The sequence below is a fragment of the Podarcis vaucheri genome (genome assembly GCF_965113315.1).
Source record: "Podarcis vaucheri genome assembly, chromosome: W".
NCBI classification, from domain to species: Eukaryota; Metazoa; Chordata; class Lepidosauria; order Squamata; family Lacertidae; genus Podarcis; species Podarcis vaucheri.
In genome coordinates this window covers 5,385,445-5,398,673 of record NC_138757.1, presented here as the reverse complement: position 1 = coordinate 5,398,673, position 13,229 = coordinate 5,385,445, and the positions used below count along the sequence as shown (strand labels likewise).

The following is a 13,229-nucleotide window of genomic DNA, read 5'->3' as shown; positions in this document are numbered from 1 at the left end:
TATATACTCTAAAATTTAAACTTTTCACAATCATAACTTAATTTCCATCATTTTCAGATTTCAATACTGAAGCATGTTTTTCCCAAAACTTAGCAAATTCTCAACATTCATATAACTTATAATGTTTTTGTAGATAGTCCTTAAATTTTTTCCAATCCTCTTCCACTGCCTCCTCTCCCAGGTCCCGGATTCTGCCAGTCATTTCGGCTAATTCCATGTAGTCCATCAGTTGCGTATGCCACTCTGCCAGCGTGGGTAGCTCCTGTGCCTTCCAGTATTTGGCTATAAGGATTCTTGCTGCTGTAGTTGCATATAAAAAGAAAGTTCTATCTTTCTTTAACACTCTCTGGCCTACAATGCCCAGGAGGAAGGCCTCTGGTTTCTTATGAAAGGTATACTTAAATACCTTTTTCAACTCGTTATAAATCATTTCCCAAAAAGCCTTCACCCTCGGGCATGTCCACCAGAGGTGAAAGAATGTTCCTTCAGCCTCCTTACATTTCCAACATTTATTATCAGACAGATGGTATATCTTTGCAAGTTTGACTGGGGTCATGTACCACCTGTACATCATTTTCATAATGTTTTCTTTTAAGGCACTACATGCCGTAAATTTCATACCGGTGGTCCATAACCTTTCCCAGTCTTCAAACATAATGTTGTACCCAATGTCTTGTGCCCATTTTATCATGGCTGATTTAACTGTCTCATCTTGAGTGTTCCATTTAAGCAACAAGTTATACATTCTTGAAAGCACTTTCGTCTTAGGTTCAAGTAGTTCTGACTCTAATTTTGATTTTTCCACCTGGAAACCAATTTTTTTATCCTTTTTAAAGATCTCTAGAATTTGGGCATAGTGAAACCAGTCTCGCACCTTTCCTTTCAATTTTTCAAAACTCTGCAGCCTCCAAGTATCACCAACTCTTTCTATTATCTCACAATATTTTACCCAGCCACTCTCCATGTTACGTAGTTTTATGGCCTTAGCCTCCGTCGGTGATAACCACCTCGGGGTCTTGTTTTCAAGTAAGTCCTTATATTTGGTCCAGACAGCAAATAAAGCTTTCCTGACAATATGGTTTTTGAACAATTTGTGAAACTTTACCTTGTCGTACCACAAATATGCATGCCACCCAAAAGCATTGTTAAACCCTTCCAGATCTAGGACATCAGTGTTTTCTAACAAAAACCAATCCTTCATCCAGCAGAAGGATGCAGCTTCATAGTACAACCTTAAGTCCGGCAGGGCAAATCCCCCTCTTTCCTTTGCGTCTGTTAGTATTTTGAATTTTATTCGGGGCTTTTTGCCCTGCCAGACAAACTTCATAATGTCCCTCTGCCACTTTCCAAAACACTCCACTCTATCCACGATCTGAAGGGTTTGAAACAGAAACAACATTCTTGGCAATACATTCATCTTAACTGCTGCAATTCTTCCCAACAAGGAAAGTTTCAATCTTGACCAGATTTCTAAGTCCTTTTTAATTTCGGACCAACATTTTTCATAATTATCTTTAAACAAATTCAATTTTTTCCCAGTCAAGTTAACCCCCAGGTATTTCACTTTTGTAGCCACATTTAATTCTGTTTCCTTCTGAAACCCATCTATTTCTGAAAGTGTCAAGTTTTTTGCCAAGACCTTAGTTTTTTGTTTGTTCAACTTGAATCCCGCCACCCGACCAAACTCCGAGATTAGTTCTAAAGCTCTTTTTGTACTGGACTCTGGCTCCTGTAGTGTCAAAACCAAATCATCTGCAAAAGCCTTCAGTTTGTATTGTTTTTCTCCGACCTGTATTCCTTCCACCTGCTGATCCTTCCTAATCAAGTTCAGCAACACCTCCAGGACAGAAATAAATAACAAGGGTGATAGGGGGCACCCCTGTCGTGTCCCTTTTTCAATTTTGAACTCCTCTGTCACCACATTGTTTACTATCAATTTGGCTTTTTGTTCTGAATAGATTGCTTCAATACCATTTTGGAACGCCCTTCCCACTCCCATCCCTTCCAAGTTTTTCTTCATAAATTTCCAGGATATATTATCAAAAGCCTTCTCAGCGTCTATAAAAATCAAAACTGCTTTCGTGTTCAAATTTGTCTGTAGTAACTCCAAAACATCAACAATATTCCTGGTGTTGTCAGACAAATGCCTACCTGGGAGAAAGCCTGCTTGGTCCTTATGAATTACTTCGTTTAAAACTTTTTTCAGTCTATTTGCCAAAATATCAGCAAAAATTTTGTAATCCACGTTTAGGAGTGAGATGGGACGGTAGTTCTTGAGTTGAGTCTTTTCAGATTCCAATTTTGGTATCAAAGTGATGAATGCCTCTTTCCATGATTCTGGTGCCCCCTTCCCTTCCATAATTTGGTTACATACCTCCATTAGTGGCTGGGTCAAATATTCCTTCAATGTCTTATAATATTTGGAGGTAAGTCCATCTGGGCCTGGGGATTTGCCTAATTGCATATTCTGAATGGCACTTTCAATTTCCTGTTGTGTTATTTTGTAATTCAGGGCTGTTTGTTTATCTTGTGTTAGTTTTTGCAGGCCATGGCTTTTTAAAAATTTGTTTATCTCGGTCTCTACTTGGGGTCCTTGAGTATACAATTTTTTGAAGTATCTCTGGAAACACTTTCTAATTTCTTCTGGTTTCTGAATACATTCTCCTTCAACCTCCAGATTGGTAACAAAGTTCAATTTTTGTCTCTTCTTTAGCTGCCATGCCAGCAGCTTCCCACATTTATTTGCCGATTCGAATGATCTTTGTTTCATCTGCTTAATTTTCCATTCAACTTCTTGATTTATCAATTTCGCATATTGTGCTTGATGGAATTTTATTTCTCTTAAAACTTCTTTTGATTTTGGATTTAGTCTCAACTTTTTCTCTCCGTCTCTTATCTTTTCCAAAATCTTGTCCTTTTTACCACTCCAGAGTTTTTTCTTAATAGTATTCTGCTGTATCAGGAACCCTCTCATAACAGCTTTACTCGCGTCCCAGATTATTTTCTTTTCCACCGAAGTATTCAAATTTATTTCAAAGTAATCTTTTAGCGTTTTTTGGGCCTTCTTCACAATCTCCTGATCTCTAAACAAATAGTCATTCATTCTCCATCTGAAGGATCCAGCTGGTGTAAGTCTCAGATCTATTTTCAAAGCATTATGGTCGGAGCAGGTTTTAGGGCAGATCTCTATTTTTTTAGTCTTAGGTGCCAGTCCTCTAGACATCCAGATTTGGTCGATTCTTGTCCAGGATAGGTGGGCCTCAGAAAAGAATGTTCCCTCTTTACCTAGAGGGTTCTTTGTCCTCCAAATATCAATCAAATCCATATTGTCTGTAAGTTCAAAAAAAGTCTTTGGTAGTCTGCCATCCTAGGTCAAGTTTTGATTTTGTGACTTATCCATGTATGTGGAGACAACCCCGTTCATATCTCCCATCAAAATGATGTTAGTATAGTCAATATGGTCCAGCATTATCTCATGCAGTTTCTTATAAAATTCCGATTTCCCCTCGTTTGGTGCATAGATTCCTACTATCAAAAATTTTTCTCCTTGTGATTGTATTTCGATCGCCAAGATTCTTCCTTGTTCATCCTTAAACACAAACTTTGGTGCTAGGCTCTCTCTCCTTTGCATATATCACTACTCCTCTTTTTTTGACCTTGTCTGATGAAATAAACTCTTGGCCTAGTCTCTTGTTGATTAAGACTCTCCTGTGGAGCCTAGTCACATGTGTTTCTTGAAGGCAAATGACGTCTAATTGTTCCTTTCTCAATATATGAAAAATCCTTTTCCTTTTTTCGGGGGAATTTGCGCCATGAATGTTCCAACTAAAAAGCTGCAGAGACATCCTGGACCAATTTGTTAAGCAATAGGGTTGTCTCCCTTGTCGTCTATGCCTGGAAGTGGATCTGGTTTTGCACCAGGCGTAGGAGGTGGCCAGGTACCTGCTACTCCTTTCCGAAGGTCCTCCCCGTAGTCGTTTAGGAACTTTTCTTGCTCCTCTGCTGTTCTGATTCTTACCTTCTTCCCTTTCAGAGTAAAAGATAGTCCTTGAGGAAATTCCCACCTGTAAGGGATTGTGTTGTTTCTCAATAAGCTTGCCAGGTCTTTATATGTAGTTCTTAAATCCAACAACTGTTTTGGTATATCTCTGAAGATTTCTGCTGTCTTTCCCTGAATCACCAATTAATTTTTAAAATGCAGGCCGAGTATATTATCTTTTTCTTGCTTGGATCTCAAAATGATCAAGCAGTCTCTTGGTTTATCTTTCTTGGCCACTCTTCCCAATCTAAAGGCGGTGACAATTTTAAAATCCTTCTCTTCTGCTAGGCCCCAGAACTTGGATATTTCTGTAGTCAGAAAGCCAATCAAATCTTCTTTTTCTAGTTCTGGGATATTTCTAAGCCTGAGATTACTTTCCCTGTTTTTCAATTCCGCCATGGACAGGTACGCTTGCTGTTCAGTAACCTGTCTGCTCAGTGGTCTTACTTCCCCTCTTAGTTCCTCTATCCTCTTTTTATTTTCATCTGCTTTTGTATTTGCTTTCTCGGATAGTTTTCGATTTTCTGTTGTAGTCTTTTCAATGTTACCTATTGCCTGTGTGTTTTGAGTGACTTGGTCTGTCAGTCTATTAATTGTAGCTGTCACCTGGTCAAATTTAGCTGCTTGTTCATCAAATTTAGCCGCTTGTTCATCAGCTTTCTTATTTAGTGCTGCCAGCTGGTCCAATATTTCTTTAGAGACAGGGTCTAGCCCTCCTGCAGCCATATCCCCAAGAGCTGGCTGTTTGGGTTGTCCTTCTTGCAGACCTGTCACAATTGGAACAGATGATCTACGTAGCTGCACAGGCAAAGTTGATTGCAACAGTTCAGTTTGTTTTGCTTTCTTGGCAGCCCTTGTTTTTGCTGCACCACTCATTCCACAGCTGTCCAAGTGTCAAGGTCAAATTGTAAATCCCATGGGAAAGGCAATCCAAAAAATAAACATCCAAACATAAAAATTCCAAAACAACCAGCAGTTCTCAGAGACTAATAATTCCACAATCCAGCAGGGGGAGCTCCCCAGAAATTAGGGAGAAGGATGAAAAATTTCCACCATTAAGTTCCCAAAGAAAAAGTTAGTCAAAGTCCAAGGCAGGGGGGGGGACCCTCTAAATTCACTTTTTAACTGCAGAGAATAAAGGTGCATGCAACAGTTCCCTTTTTGTAACTTACAGAGTAGCCCGATGTGACTTTATGCTTTTATATACAGTTGCCGCAGTCTGATGTTACTTTATATCCAGACAGCCCGAGAGCTGGGTTTCGTAACTTTGTAATCCACAAAGGGTAGAAAGAGAAATCACAGTCTCTGTCCGCTTTTAATACAGTTTTTAACTTTTCTTTAACTTTTAAACAGTCAAATCCGAATTTGCAGGGTATATTTCAACTTCTTTTAAATTCCTTTCAGCGCTTCCGCTTTAATAAGTCTTTGCTCAATACTTTAAACAGAGCCGGAAGACTGACTTCCTTTTTAGCGTCTCCCGCTTTCAGCCGAAATTCACAAATTTAGGTTCCAATAAAGTCTCGAATTTCTTACTCACGAGTATGTTGTTTCAAATCAGATGTTCAAAGAAGAAAGGTCAGCGCTCATCAGCAGCAGCCGCGCGGCTTCACTTCCGCGGAAAGAGCGATGGATTCACAGCACCGCTACCCCCTCCACGTTCCGGAGCCCCTTACGGGGTCCCTTCTTCGTTTCCGAGGTCGCTCCTGGTGCCCGCCGAACCCCACGGCCACGGGCTCACTCTACCCGTGGTTTTTCTGAGTGGGTCGTCGCTGTGCCGCAGTGCACGACCCTTTTCCGCGGAGCCCCTCTTCAGCAACTGAAGAGGACCGCCATTGCCGTTTTGCGCCGCCTCCGGAAGTCCCACTTAGTTGATATTTGGAGAACAAAGAATCCCTTGGCTAGAGAGGAAACCTTCTTCTCTGAAGCCAAAATGACATGGACAAGAATTGACCAAATATGGGTAACTAGAGGAATGGCACCAAAGACAAGAAAAGTGGAAATTTGCCCAAAAACCTGCTCCGACCATAATGCTGTGAAGATGGAGATGAAACTAACACCAACTGGCTCCTTCAGATGGAGGATGAATGACACCTTATTTAGAGATGAAGAAGTGACCAAGAAGGCCCAAAAAACCTTGAGAGACTATTTCGAGATAAATATGAACACTAATGTTGAAAAAAGAGTAATCTGGGACGCAAGCAAAGCTGTTATGAGAGGGTTCTTGATACAACAGAATGCAATAAAGAAGAGAATTCAAAATGAGAAGAAGGATAAAATATTGGAGAAAATAAAGGAAAGTGAAAAGAAATTGAGAGCAAAACCAAAGTCGCAAGAGATCTTGAGAGAAATAAAGTTATATCAAGTACAATACATGAAAATGATGAATCAGGAGATAGAATGGAAAATTAAATGAGACAAAAGACATTTGAGTCGGCTAATAAATGTGGGAAATTGTTGGCTTGGCAAATGAAAAAAAGACAGAAACTAAATACTATTATAAATTTAGAAGTGGAAGGAAAGAACATACAGAACCCAGCTGAGATTAGAAACTGTTTCCAAAGGTATTTTAAATAACTATATACACAAGGGCCACAGAAAGAAACTGATGTAGACTGATTTTTGAAAATAAATGGATTACAAAAAATCTCTCAAGAAAGTAAATTAATGCTGAACTATAAAATAACTGAACAGGAGGTAGAAGGTGCCATTCAGAATATGCAATTAGGTAAATCTCCAGTACCGGATGGATTGACTTCTAGATACTACAGATCTTTAAGAGAATGGTTAGTACAACCTTTAAAGGAAGTCTGTAATGAAATAATGGATGGGAAAAGGGCACCAGAGTCGTGGAAAGAAGCATATATTACACTTATACCAAAAACAGAGATTGAAAAGACGCAGTTTAAGAACTACCGCCCCATATCACTGCTTAATGTGGATTATAAAATCTTTGCAGACATTCTGGCTAAAAGACTAAAAAAAGTGTTAATGGAAGAGATTCATAAAGATCAAGCAGGCTTTCTCCCGGGTAGACACTTGTCTGATAATATGAGAAACATAATCAATATTTTAGGAAAATTATAAGTGAATATTAATACCAAGGCAGTTTTGATATTTGTGGACGCGGAGAAAGCTTTTGACAACATTTCTTGGAGTTTTATGAAGAAGAATTTACAGGGGATGGGGGTAGGTCAAGGCTTTGGAAATGGTATAAGTGCAATTTATTCAGAACAAAAGGCTAAATTAATTGTGAATAACGTGGTGACGGAGGAATTTAAGATAGAAAAAGGGACACGACAAGGTTGCCCAATCTCCCCACTGCTTTTTATATCGGTCCTGGAGGTCCTGTTGAATATGATTAGAATATGATTAGAAGGGACCAATTGGTTAAAGGTATACAAGTCGGAGCTAAACAGTACAAATTGAGAGCATTTGCAGATGACTTAGTATTGACGTTACAGGAGCCAGAATCTAGTACCAAAAGAGTTTTGGAACTGATTCAAGAATTTGGTCAGGTTGCAGGATTTAAACTAAATAAGTTAAAAACAAAGGTCTTAGAGAAAAATTTAACAGAGATTGAGAGAGAGAGGTTTCAGAATGAGAAAGGTTTAACAGTGGTTAAGAAAGTGAAATACCTGGGGATTAATATGACAGCTAAAAATGGGAATTTATTTAAAGACAATTATGAAAAATGCTGGACAGAAGTGAAAAAAGATCTAGAAATCTGGTCAAATTTGAAGCTCTCACTGCTAGGCCGTATTGCTGAGATAAAAATGAATGCATTGCCTAGAATGTTATTTCTGTTTCAAACATTGCAAATTTTGGATAAAATGGATTGCTTCAAGAAGTGGCAGAGAGATATTTCTAGATTTGTCTGGCAGGGCAAGAAGCCTAGAATAAAATTTAAAATACTAACGGATGCAAAGGAAAGAGGTGGATTTGCCCAGGCCAGACCTTAAACTTTATTATGAATCAGCAGCTTTTTGCTGGCTGAAAGAATGGCTGCTTCTTGAAAACACAGACATTTTGGATTTAGAAGGCTTTAATAATGTATTTGGATGGCATGCATATTTATGGTATGATAAGGTCAAAGCACATAAAGCATTTAAAAATCATATTGTCAGGAAAGCATTGTTTAATGTCTGGATAAGATACAAGGACCTACTTGAAAATAAAACCCCAAGGTGGTTGTCACCAATGGAAGCGAAGGCGCAGAAAAAGCTCAATATGGAGGCCAAATGGCTGAAATATTGGGAAATTTTGGAACAAGAGGGAGACAGATTGAAATTGCAGAGTTTTGAAAAACTAAAAAATAAAGCGCGAGATTGGCTTCATTATTACCAAATAAGAGAGGTATATAATTTGGATAAAAAATTGGCTTCCAGGTGGAAAAATCAAAGTTGGAAACAGAATTGTTAGAACCCAAAACCAAGATTTTGTCAAAGATGTATAACTTGCTGTTGAAATGGAATACTCAGGATGAAACGGTGAAATCCGCTATGATTAAATGGGCACAAGATGTTGGACATAACATAATGATGCCTGACTGGGAACAGTTATGGACCACAGGTATGAAGTTTACGGCATGTAATGCCTTAAGAGAGAATATTATGAAAATGATTTACAGGTGGTACATGACACCAGTCAAGCTTGCAAAAACCTATTATTTGCCCGATAATAAATGTTGGAAATGTAAAGAAACTGAAGGCACATTCTTTCACCTTTGGTGGACGTGCCCAAGGATTAAGGCTTTCTGGGAGATGATCTATAACGAAATGAAAAAGGTATTTAAATATACCTTTCTGAAGAAACCAGAGGCCTTTCTCCTGGGCATTGTTGGCCAATTGGTGCCAAAGAAGGATAGAACTTTCTTTATGTATGCTACAACAGCAGCAAGAATACTTATTGCAAAGTACTGGAAGACACAAGATCTACCCACCCTGGAAGAATGGCAGATGAAGGTGATGGACTACATGGAACTGGCGGAAATGACTGGCAGAATCCGAGACCAGGGGGAAGAGTCGGTGGAAGAAGACTGGAAGAAATTTAAAGACTATTTACAGAAATACTGCAAAATTAATGAATGTTAGAATGATGTCAGAATGAAGTTAAGTGGTTTTAGCAGCAATGTTACAAAGGAGTATGTAAAAATGGTTTGTTAACAGGTGAGAATCCATAATTACAATATATTAAGTTAAAGGATTAGGATAAAAACAAAGAGGGAAAGGATTTGCTGAATTAACTAATTGAACTGGAATACAAAAAAGGGAGGTGTGAGGAGGTCAGGGAAACAAGTAAATGAAAGACAAGATATGGAAAGATTGATTTGTTTTTAAGTGTTTTTATTTTTCTGTATTTTGTATTTTTTCTTTTTTTTTCTTTTCTTTCTCTTATTTTTGTAACCTTTTTTGAAACCTTAATAAATATCATTAAAAAAAAGGAAGAGCATTCCACCAACAGGGAGCCACCACCAAAAAGGCCCTGTTCTCCTGTTGCCACCCTCCAGAGCTCCCGTGGAGGTGGCACCTGGAGAAAGGCCTCAGGTGTCCATCCCAAGGTCTGGGTCAGCTCATATGGGGAGAGGCAGCCCTTGAGGTATTGTGGTCCTGAGCTGGTCCTACAGGTCAAGCCCAGCCCTTTGAATTGGGCCCTGGAAACTAACTGGTAGGTTGGGCCAGAATTGGTGTCACGTGCTCAGATTGCCTTGCCCCAGTGAGGAACTTGGATGCTGACTTCTGCAAATAAACGCACAGAAGCACAACTCAGGATACTCACCCCTTGCAGTACGGTTTTCAGCCGGTATGGCAAACGCTAGTGTGCTTCTCGGGAGAATGCCAACCTGTGAAGGAAACTCAGCTGCTGTTTTTTGGAGCACGCCTCTCCCAGGTAAGATCAGTACCACCCCCTCCCCCTTGCAAAAGAGACATTTGTGGAGACTTTTCCCCATCCTCTCAGTCATCAGCCAGCAAACTGCATGGCAAAGGAATGGGTGAATAGCAGTGGCAATTCATTCATTCATTCACTTACTTACTTACTTACTGCATGTTTGTACCACTTTTTCCTCCAAGGAGCTCAAGGTAATGTATATTACCCAACACTCCTCAGTTCATCTCCACAACAACCCTGTGAGGGAGGTTAGACTGAGAGGCAGTGACTGGCCCAAGGTCCCCAAGTGAGCTGCATGGCAGAGCAGGGGGATTCAAACCTTGGTCTCCCAGGTGATAGTACAAGACTCTAACCATTACAGTGCACTACCTTTTTTGGGATGGGTAGGAGATTAGCCCTCATCAATATGGGCAATAAAAGTGCTGAAGGAAATGCTTTGAATAAAGTGCCTCTGAGCAAAGTGTCCTTCAGTGGCTTCTTGGTCAATTATCACCAACCTTTATTAAATTTATTAAAGTTTCATAAACAATCAAAAGCTTCAAAATTTAAACATAAAATACAAAAACCAAGAAAAACTGCAAAAATGAGAAAATACAAAACAAAACACATAGAAATACACAATAAAGAACAGTTAACAGAATAGAAAAAAGAAGAAAAAAACACCAAAAAACAAAACAGAAAAAAGATTAGTATTTTCATATCTTATACTTCATTCACTAATTTCTTGACCTCCTCACACCTCCCTTTTTGTATTCCAGTTCAGATATTTAGTTCAGCAAATCCTTACCCTCTATCATTTATCCTTACTCAACATCTTAACCTATAGTAAATATATATTTTCCACCATTATCAATCCATGTTCACATATTCTTGTTAAAGAAAGTTCTATCCTTCTTTGGCACCAATTGGCCGACCATGCCCAGGAGAAAGGCCTCTGGTTTCTTCAGGAAGGTATATTTAAATACCTTTTTCAGTTCGTTATTTTGAATGCTTTATGCGCTTTAACCTTGCCGTACCACAAGTATGCATGCCACCCAAAAACATTATTAAAACCTTCCAGATCCAAAATGTCAGTGTTCTCTTTTTATTTTTATTTATTTATTTATTTATTTATTTATTGAAACACAGGAATTTTTTTAAAAAAATACACAAAAAAGACAAAGTTACAAAAAAGGAAAGAAAAAGAAAAATAGAAACACAAAGGGAATAAGAAACAATAAAACCATTTTTTCCAAATTCTCCAAATTTCATTACCTTCTTTCCCTGACCTCCTCCCCTTCCCATCTCTTGTTTCTTGATTAGTAATTGTACCAGCAAATCCTTTCCATAGTTCATAATATTTTATCATTATGTTTTCTTACTCTAATCTCATTTTATCTTTTAAAAACAAACTTAAAGTTTAAAACTCAATTTTTTTCCCCCAAGAGTTTCTCAGAATCAAACCTTTTACCAGATTCTTTAAATATTTTAGCCAGAGCCAATTAATTTCATTTCAGCATTTTCCCAACGTTCATAAAAGTTTTCTAATAATAGTTATAATATTATAAGAAAGTTCGATTCAATCTTCTTCCAGCGTCCCCTCCCCCTGGTCCCGGGGTTGGCAGTCTTTTTTCCCCATTAGTCTAGCGCATTAACCTGGTGCCCTTATATCCGAGGCCCTCAAATCTCTTCCATGTCCCTTTCGCTTTGTTCCTTTCAGTCACAGGAACTCCAGCCTTGTAATATTTTTGACCCTTTTCGACAAATCAGCCCCTTTCACATAGTCCAGACTAAGCTCCGTGTAATGTTTTACAGCATGTTTCAGATTCCCTCCAAACTTAAAAAGCCCAACCACTCCAAATCTCTGACGGCCCATTTCCGAGCTCTGAAAGTCCAAACATCCCAACATGGGGGGTTCAGTCCAACCCCCCATTTCTAGTCCAATCAAGACTTTATCTTTCAAATCCAAAGGCTCATTTTCCTGCTGGGCCAAAAGTCCCTCCATCTCTGGCTCCCAAGATTCAACAAAGTCCTCTTCTTTTCATTGTTCTGTCTTAGCACACTCCTGTTTTAATTCCTGAATGGGCTCCTTATGATTTTCCACTGCCTGATCAAGAGCACTGGCAGCTTTTGTCATAAAGTCCATCTTCTGACTTAATTGGTCCAATAGGGCGCTTATGTTGCAGAGAGCACCCAGCAGTGCTTCTGAAGTCATTGTCTTACAAGGTCACAGAACTCTTCCCACGATCGAAATCAGTAAAGAATTGCAGTTCCCAGGTTACAGTTTCATGGCTCCCCTCTAGGGGGAGAAACTTCCGATTGTTCTTTACCTCGATTACCTAAGGAACAAAGTATCTTCCTCAAAATATTCTGTCCATTTTCTTTTTTTTTTGAAAGCGAAAAGAAACAATGGAGTCACAATGTTTCCCTCCTTTTAACTATCTGTCAAAGTATTTATTTCTGGTCAATGAGCTTCAAACGTCAAATCTGACCCCCCGCTCCAGGGGCAGGACGGTGGAAATTTACTTTACTTTCACTTTATTTCCGCAGGTTTTAACAAGTCAATAAAAAGACCCCCTTCTTCTCCTGCTTCCGAAGGGGGGTTCCACTGTTTTAAATGGCGAAGGACGATCTTTTAAGAGAGATTTTTAAGGCTCTAGTTTGCATTGTCTTTGCTTTGTTATAACACAAGGGAACGGAAAGGCGACTTCCTGTTTAGCTCTTTCCGTTTCAGTACCAAATTGGAGTAAATTTTAAAGCCCAGATTCCTTTAACTTCGCCAATTCTTGTTTAAAATCCAGATATTTAACGTTCCAGTACTCACGGTTGCTTATTTTAGTGCCAAATTGTCCCAGGAAGAAGGCAGCGCTCTCCGATGACAGCTATGCAGCTTCGCTCCGCAGAAAAAGCAATCGACTCACAGCACAGCGCCACTTCCCCCTCTTCACTTTGGAGCCCGTTCCTGGGTTCCTTAGTGGGTTGGGGGGCGCTAAAGGTGCCCGCTGAGTCCCACAGTCACAGGCTTCATCCGCCTGTGATTTCCAGAAGGGTCCCCGCTACGCCGCAGCAGTAAAGACCCGTTTCATGCGGAGCTTGTCCCTCCTGTTCAGAGGGAGTCCGCCATCATCGGAGGCGCCACCCCGGAAGTCAAAAATGTCAGTGTTCTCAAGAAATAGCTAATCCTTCAACCAGCAGAAAGCTGCTGATTCATAGTAAAGTTTAAAGTCTGGCAGGGCAAACCCCCCTCTTTCTTTTACATCAGTTAATATTTTAAATTTTATTCTGGGCTTTTTGCCCTGCCAGACGAATCTAGAGATGTCTCTCT

At 39.5% G+C, this 13,229-nt stretch overlaps 1 pseudogene across 1 annotated transcript in view; it reads right to left on the bottom strand.

The window, feature by feature from the left end:
• The window catches only part of LOC309523251 (adhesion G protein-coupled receptor D2-like), an 85,626-nt pseudogene extending 75,640 nt beyond the window's left edge, over positions 1-9,986 (bottom strand). The window contains exon 1 of the transcript in view: positions 9,815-9,986. The product of the transcript in view is annotated as an adhesion G protein-coupled receptor D2-like (transcript). The remainder of the gene's footprint in view (positions 1-9,814) is intronic.
• Between the last annotated feature and the right edge of the window lie 3,243 nt (positions 9,987-13,229).